The 8,655-nt window shown below is 44.4% G+C and overlaps 1 pseudogene; it reads right to left on the bottom strand.

Annotated features, from left to right (window-relative positions):
* The window catches only part of LOC123997056, a 107,922-nt pseudogene that overhangs the window by 75,856 nt on the left and 23,411 nt on the right, over positions 1-8,655 (bottom strand).

The raw sequence follows: 8,655 nt of genomic DNA, 5'->3' as shown, positions 1-8,655 counted from the left end.
TCTACTTTAGCTAATTAAGTACATTGAAGCATAGTCTTTTACTTTAACTAAAATAGTATTTTACTGGGTGACTTTTGACTTCAACTTGAGTAAATGTATCTTAAAAGAACCTTTTACTTTGACTTAAGCATGACATTTTTAAACCTTGAGACAATTAAGACATGAATTGTACGTGTGCCATTCAGAGGGTGAATGGGTGAAATATATAAGAGCCTTTGAACGGGTATAGTTGTAGATGACAGGCGCACTGGTTTAAATTGGTCAAGAACTGCAACGCTGCTGGGTTTTTCACACTCAACAGTTTTCCATGTGTATCAAGAATGGTCCACCACCCAAAGGAGTCAACATGAGCCAGTATGCCTGTGGAACGCTTGTCGAGTCCATGCCCCAACAAATTGAGGCTGTTCTGACGGTAAAAGTTGATGCAAAGTATTCCTAATGTTTTGTACACCGTGTATACAGTATATGCAATCTACAGTGTATTTGGAAAGTATTCAGACCCATTGACTTTTTCCACATTTTGTTACATTATAGCCATATTCTAAAATGTATTAAATAAAACATTTCCTCATCAATCTACACACAATACCCTCATCAATCTACACACAAAATCATAAATAGCTTATTTACATAACAATGCAGACCCTTTATATGAGACTCGAAATTGAGCTCAGCTGCATCCTGTTTCCATTGATCCTCCTTGAGATGTTTCTACAACTTGATTGGATTCCACCTGTGGTAAATTCAATTGATTGGTCATGATTTGGAAAGGCACACAACTGTCTATGTAAGGTCCCACAGTTGACAGTGTATGTCAGAGCAAAAACCAAGCCAAGGAATTGTCAGTAGAGCTCAGAGATAGGATTGTGTCGAGGCACAATGGGGAAGGGTACAAAAACATTTCTGCAGCATTGACGGTCCCCAGAAACAAGATGCAAGAAGTTTGGAACCACCAAGACTCTTCCTAGAGCTGGCCGCCCGGCCAAACTGAGCAATCAGGGGAGAACGGCTTTGGTCAGGGAGGTGACAAAGCACCCTATGGTCACTCTGACAGAGCTCCTCTTGGTTCCTCTGGGGAGATGGGAGACCATTCCAGAAGGACAACCATTTCTGCAGCACTTCACCAAATCAGGCCTTTATGGCAGGGTGGCCAAATGGAAGCTACCCCTCAGTAAAAGGCACATGACAGCCCACTTGGAGTTTGCCAAAAGGCACCTAAAGGATTCTCAGACCATGAGAAACAAGATTCTCTGGTCTGATGAGTCTTTGGCCTGAATGCCAAGCATCACTCTGGAGGGAACTTGGCACCATCCTTACAGTGAAGCATGGTGGTGGCTGCATCATACTGTGGTGATGTTTTTCAGCGGCAGGGACTGGGAGACTAGTCAGGATCAAGCAAAAGATGAACGTAGCAAAGTCCTGAGATATCCTTCACGAAAACCTGCTCCAGAGCCCTCGGGACTTCAGACTGGACCGAAGGTTCGCCTTCCAACAGGACAACGACCCTAAGCACACAGCCAAGACAACGCAGGAGTGGCTTCAGGACAAGTCTCTGAATGTCCCAGCCAGACCCCGGACTTGAACCCGATCAAACATCTCTGGAGAGAACTGAAAATAGCTGTGCAGTGATGCTCCCCATCCAACCTGGCAGAGCTTGAGAGAGAAGAATGGGAGAAATTCCCCAAATAAAGTTGTGCCAAGCTTGTAGCATCATACCCATGAAAAGTCAAGGCTGTAATCACTGCCGATGAATGATGAATGGAGCAAAGTACAGAGAGATCCTTAATGAAAACCTGCTCCAGAGTGCTCAGGACCTCAGACTGGGGTGAAGTTTCACCTTCCAACAGGGCAACGACCCTAAGCGCACAGCCAAGACAACGCGGGACAAGTCTCTGAATGTCCTCGAATGGCCCAGCCAGAACCCAATCAAACATCTCTGGAGAGACCTGAAAATAGCTGTGCAGTGAAGCTCCGTATCCAACCTGACAAAGTTTGAGAGGATCTGCAGAGAAGAATGTGAGGAACTCCCCAAATACAGGTGTGCCAAGCTTGTAGCGTCATAACCAAGAAGTCTCAAGGCTGTAATCGCTACCAAAGGTGCTTCAACAAAGTACTGAGTAAAGGGTCTAAATAATTAAATATAATCATTTGCTAAAATGTTTTTAAAAAACTTTGTTTTGCTTTGTCATTATCAGGTATTGTGTGTAGTAATTTAATCAATTTTAGAAAAAGGCGTTACAAAGCAAAAAATGTTTTTTTTAAACATTTGAGCAAATTTGTACATAATTATTTAGATCCTTTACTCAGAACTTTATTGAAGCACATTTTAGAAACTTTAGAGTGTTTTATATCCAATACTAATAATAATGTGCATATATTAGCAACTGGGACTGAGGAACAGGCCATTTACTCTGGGCACCTTTCATCCAAACTACTCAATAATGCCCCTGCAGCCATAAGAATTTGAGGAGCCTTTCGACCTAGACTTGGTGTTCCGGTACCGCTTGTGGTGCGGTAGCAGAAAGAACAGATTATAACTAGGGTGGCTGGACTCTTTGACAATTCTTTGGGCCTTCCTCTGACACTGCCTGGTATAGAGGTCCTGGAAGGCAGGAAGCTTGGCTCCAGTGATGTACTGGGCCATACGCACTACCCTCTGTAGGGCCTTGAGGTTGGAGGCCAAGCAGTTGCCATACCAGGCAGTGATATAACTCGTCAGGATGCTCTCAATGGTGCAGTGTTACGTTCCACAGTTTATGTGTTGTAGTTGGTGTATTTGCATGTGTTTATTTCAGGAAATGGCTTCCTGAAATCCCTCAAGCAGCTGATTGGTCGACTCCATGGCTAATTGGAGAGCTGACCCCGTCCCCTCGTCAAGACGCAGCTGTCTCCAGTTACACATTAATTCTGAAGCTATATAAAAGCCAGTGTTCTGTTCAGGAGAGATTGATTGCTGGCGATCATTGCTGGGAGGTCATTGCAGAGAGATTGAATGTGATAGAGAATCATTGCTGAGAGAGGAGGCTGATGGCTGTGGATAATTTACTATGTTAATTGTTGGTAGCAGTTGGTATGTTCTGTGAGTTTGTTGCTCAGATAGAGCTTATTTGATGTCCTTTGTTTCTTAGTTTGTTTGAGAAATTATTTGTTCTCCTGTTTCATTTGTTCCCAGGGGGGAAGGGGAAGGCACCTAGGGAGTGCTTATGCAAGAGGCCCGCGGGCATACATATACCCGTAGCATATTCACTGTCTAGGCACACTAGGTAAGACCTGGGCGGACCACCCCTGTATTTTTGTTAGGGCACCAGGTGGTGCTAAATTAGGTAAGTATTGGTTAGGCAGGTAAGATAGGAGAGGGGGCTTTGAGATTTACTTTCTTTGCTTTGGTTCCATCCAGCCCCTTTTCCCCATATTACCATGTAAAGGAATAAAGTCCTTGTAAACGGTACCACATTCTGCCTGTTGTCATCCTTACTCAGGCCTACAGTCCATACCTCTTTCACTTCACGGAGAGTTTAGTTGTAGCAGGGTGTTGTGTTCCCTCTTCATAGAGGCGTGCGTAACATGCAGCTGCAGAACTTTTTGATGATATGAGGACCCATGCCAAATCTTTTCAGTCTCCTGAGGGGGAATAGGCATTGTCGTGCCCCCTTCACCATTGTCTTGGTGTGTTTGGACCATGATATTTTGTTGGTGATGTGGACACCAAGGAACTTGAAGCTCCACTGCAGGCCTGTCGATGAGAATGGAGGCGTGCTCGGCGCTCCTTTTCTTGTAGTCCACAATCATCTCCTTTGTCATGATCACATTGAGGGAGAGGTTGTTGTCCTGGCACCACACTGCCAGGTCTCTGACCTCCTCCCTATGGGCTGTCTCATCGTTGTCGGTGATCAGGCCTACCACCTTTTGTGTCGTCGGCAAACTTAATGATGGTGTGGAGTCGTACTTGGCCACGCAGTCATGGGTGAACAGGGAGTACAGTAGGGGACTAAGCACGCATCCCTGAGGGGCCCCAGTGTTGAGGATCAGCGTGGCAGATCTGTTGTTGCCCACCCTTACCACCTGGAGCCGGACCGTGAGGAAGTCCAGTTGCAGAGGGAGGTGTTTAGTCCCAGGGTCCAAATTCTTGTTAATCTAACCGCACTGTCCAATTTACAGTAGCTATTACAGTGAAATAACACCATGCTATTGTTTGAGGAGAGTGCACAATTATGAACTTGAAAATGTATTAATAAACCAATTAGGCACATTTGGGCAGTCTTGACACGACATTTTGAACAGGGATGCAATGGTTCATTGGATCAGTCTAACACTGCACATACACTGCTGCCATCTAGTTGCCAAAATCTAAATTGCACCTGGGTTGGAATAATACATTATGTCCTTTCTCTTGAATTTCAAAGATTGCATGTATTTTCTTTGTATTATCTTTTACTCTATCTTCTCTGTTATATTCTCCTACATTAGTTTTACATTTCCACAAACTTTATAATGTATCAAGAATATGCATATCCGGCATCCCTAGTAGCAGTCTAAGGCACTGCATCGCACTGCTAGCTGTGCCACTAGAGATTCTGGGTTCGATTCCAGGCACTGTCGCAGCCGGCGTCGACCGGGAGACCGATGGTGCGGCGCACAATTGGTCCAGTGTCGTCCGGGTTAGGTGAGGGTTTGGTCGGCAGTGATGTCCTTGATCCATCGCGCACTATCAACTCCTGTGGCGGGCCGGGCACAGTGCATGCTGACACGGTCGCCAGGTGTACAGTGTTCCCTCTGACACATTGGTGCGGCTGGATTCTGTTAAGTGGGCATTGTGTCAAGAAGCAGTGCGGCTTGGTTGGGTTGTGTTTTGGAGGGTGCACGGCTCTCGACCTTCGACTCTCCCGAGTCCGTACGGGAGTTGCAGCGATGAGACAAGACTGTAACTACCAATTGGATACCACAAAATTGGGGAGAAAAAGTGGGTTAAAAAAAAGAACATGCATTTCCTTGCTTCAGTTAGATTTGGGTATGTCATTTTAGGCAAAAACATTTTTAAAAGGGGCGGATCCTTAATTAATTAAAGGTCTTACTCGGCTATGGAGAGCAAAATCACAGTCGTCCGGAATAGCTGGTGCTCTCATGCATGCTAATAGTAATAGTAATAGTTTAGTTTGCAACGTAATAGTTTGCAAGCACTGCCACATCCAACGAGCATCAGAGCCGGTGTAGTAGGATTCAATCTTAGTCCTGTATTGACGCTTTTCCTGTTTGATGGTTCATCAGAAGGCATAGCGGGATTTCTTATAATCGTCCGGGTTAGAGTCCCACTCTCTGAAAGCGGCAGCTCTACCCTTTAGCTCAGTTCAGATTTAGCCTATAATCCATGGCTTCTGGTTGGGGTATGTACGTACGGTCACTGTGGGGACGACGACATCTATGCACTTATTGATGAAGCCGGTGACTGATGCGGTATAGTCCTCAATGCCATCGAATGAATCCTGGAACATATTCCAGGTCTGTGCTAGAAACAGTCCTGTAGTTTAGCATCTGCGTAATCTGACCACTTCCGCATTGAACTGGTACTTCCTGCTTTAGTTTTTGCTTGTAAGCAGGAATCAGGAGGATAGGATTATAGTCAAGTTTGCCAAATGGAGGGCAAGGGAGCGTTTGTATGCATCTTTGTGTTTTGAGTAAAAGTGGTCTAGAGTTTTTTTTCTTCTGGTCGCACATGTAACATGCAGGTAGAAATGAGGTAAAATGGATTTATGTTTCCCTGCATTAAAGTCTCCGGCCACTATGAGCGCAGCCTCTTGAAGAGCTTTTTCTTGTTTGCTTATGGCCTTATACAGCTCGTTGAGTGCGGTCTTCGTGCCAGCATCTGTTTGTGGTTGTGAATAGACATAAAATCATATAATTAATATTAGATTTCGCGCACCAGCTGTTATTGACAAATAGACACAGACCGTCTACCCATTGTCATACCGGAGGCAGCTGTTCTGTCTTGCCGATGCACAAGAAACCCAGCCAACTGTGTATTATCCATGTCGTCGTTCAGCCACGACTCGGTGAAACATGAGATATTACAGTTTTTATTAATGTCCTGTTGGTAGGATAGTCTTGAACGGAGCTCATCCAGTTTATTCTCCAATGATTGCACGTTGGCCAATAGAACATATGGTAGAGGCGGGTTACCCACTCGCTGACTAATTCTCACAAGACCCCCGAACCTGCGTTCCTTGTATCGACGTCTCTTCTTCATGTGAATGACGGGGATTTGGGCCTGGGCCAGTATCAGCATTAAATCCTTCGCGTCTGACTCATTAAATAAAAAATCTTTGTCCCGTTTGTGGTGAGTAATCGCTGTTCTGATATTCAGGAACTCTTTTCGTTGTGAACATTATGAACAAAATAAGTTACAAACAACGCGAAAAAAAACACACAAAATAGCACAATTGTTTGGAGCCCGTAAAACGGCAGCCATCTCCTCCGGCGCCATTTCAAGTAATTTGACCTCACCAAGCCATTCTCCATTTCTATTGAGACCAGAGTGTCCAGCACTATGGAAAATGCTTAATTCTCAGATGTTTAGCCTATTTCTTCCTGATGTTGACCAACAGTCCTGTGGTCACAAAGGTCATGACATTTAATAAGTATGTATGAGAGTTGATCAAATGTCGCCGACTGCCTCAGTCTATAACAAAGTTCACTGAGGTCTCCAGTATGAGGAGAGTAAAAGCTTCTACACATCTATCCAACTACTGCCAACTCAACCGTCCATCAAACCCTGCAAACGTGAAATCTCCATAAAGTACAGAGACACAGACAACAGTTTGTTTACTTTTAGTAGTGATGGGGGGGGGGAATAAATTGCTACAGTTTGGTTTTTGTCTTGTTTTGACAATATCACAATATTATTTTGTGCTAGTTGACTGTACCTGCACCAAAACTTCACTATGTTTCCCTACATAGCTTGTTCTCCATCTTATTTTTATATATTTTTTAAATTATTAAAACAATAACAGTTCAAAGACAATACGAATGACCACTCTAATCAGTGGGTGTTTTGTTCAGTGGGTGCGCCAGCCCCCACCCACCCGAGACGCTGGCCCCCGCTCCTGGCCCAAAGGGATTTACCAAGGGTGGGATGGACTAAGCCCCGCACAACGCCCAGGTGCACCCATAACTACCAGGTCCAGAACACACACATACCGCTCAGTGGAAAACAGAAATAACTAAACGCAAAACATACAATGATCACATCCCCACCATCACCCCTGATTGGAGGACCTCAAACATTTCTACTGTCTTATTCTAAAATTGATTAAATACATTTTTTCCTCATCAGTCTACACACACAATACCCCATCATGACAAAGAGAAAATAGTTTTTTAAACATTTTAGCAAATATATTAACATTTTTAAATAGATTAGAGTCAACCTCTGGTAAATTCAATTGATTGGACATGACTTGGAAAGGCACACACCTGTCTACATAAGGTTCCACAGTTGACAGTGCATGTCAGAGCAAAAACCAAGTGGTCGAAGGTTTTGTCCATAGAGCTCCGAGACATAATTGTTTTGAGGCTGTAATCGCTGCCAAAGGTGCTTCAACAAAGCACTGAAAAGTCTCAATACTTACGTAAATGTGATATTTCAGTTTATTATCTTCAATACATTTGCAAAAATGTCTAAAGCCTGTTTTTGCTTTGTCATTATGGGGTATTGTGTGTAGATTGATGAAAATAAAATAAAAATCCATTTTAGAATGAGGCTGTAACGTAACAAAATGTGGACAAAGTCAAGGGGTCTGAATACTTTCCGAATGCACTGTATTTATTCCAACACTCTTTAATTGGCTCCCAAGTGGCGCAGCGTCTAAGGCACTATATCTCAGTGCAAGAGGTGTCACTACAGACACCCAACCGGCCGTGATTTGGAGTCGGTGCACGACAGACAGACAGACAGACAGGCAGACAGACAGGCAGACAGACAGACAGACAGACAGACAGACAGACAGACAGACAGACAGACAGACAGACAGACAGACAGACAGACAGACAGACAGACAGACAGACAGACAGACAGACAGACAGACAGACAGACAGACAGACAGACAGACAGACAGACAAATGCAGAGGGGCTCAAGCTGCTGCAGATGGAGAGAGTTTTTGGGCAGTCTCATCCTCCTAACTTAATAAAATAAAAACTATTTAACTAGGCAAGTTGGTTAAGAACAAATTCTTAGACTTGGATGACACTGGGCCAATTGTGCACGGCCCTATGCAACTCCCAATCACGGCCGGTTGTGAAACAGCCTGGAATCGAACCAGGGTCTGTAGTGACGCCTCTTGCACTGAGATGTAGTGCCTTAGACCACTTCGCCAGATGATGCTCTTCAACAAGCTAGATAGCCTCCTATGTTGGTGTAGTGGACAGGGGTCTATTTGTAAAGCCAGACTGAGACTGGGCCTTCCTCCTCCATGTTGTCTGATTGATTCCAGTGAGCCACCGGTGGTGTGGTAGTGTAAATAGAATTGAACTCACCATGATGTAGTGTCTCTGCATCTCTGTCTTCTCACTGGCCAGCTTCTCACACTCCAGTTTCAGGCTGCAGAGGCAAGACAAAAACATGCACACAAACATACATGCAACCATGCACGCGCACGCACACA

The sequence above is a fragment of the Oncorhynchus gorbuscha genome, linkage group LG15 (genome assembly GCF_021184085.1).
Source record: "Oncorhynchus gorbuscha isolate QuinsamMale2020 ecotype Even-year linkage group LG15, OgorEven_v1.0, whole genome shotgun sequence".
In the NCBI taxonomy this organism is placed as follows: domain Eukaryota; kingdom Metazoa; phylum Chordata; class Actinopteri; order Salmoniformes; family Salmonidae; genus Oncorhynchus; species Oncorhynchus gorbuscha.
This window is presented reverse-complemented; position numbering and strand designations above follow the sequence as displayed.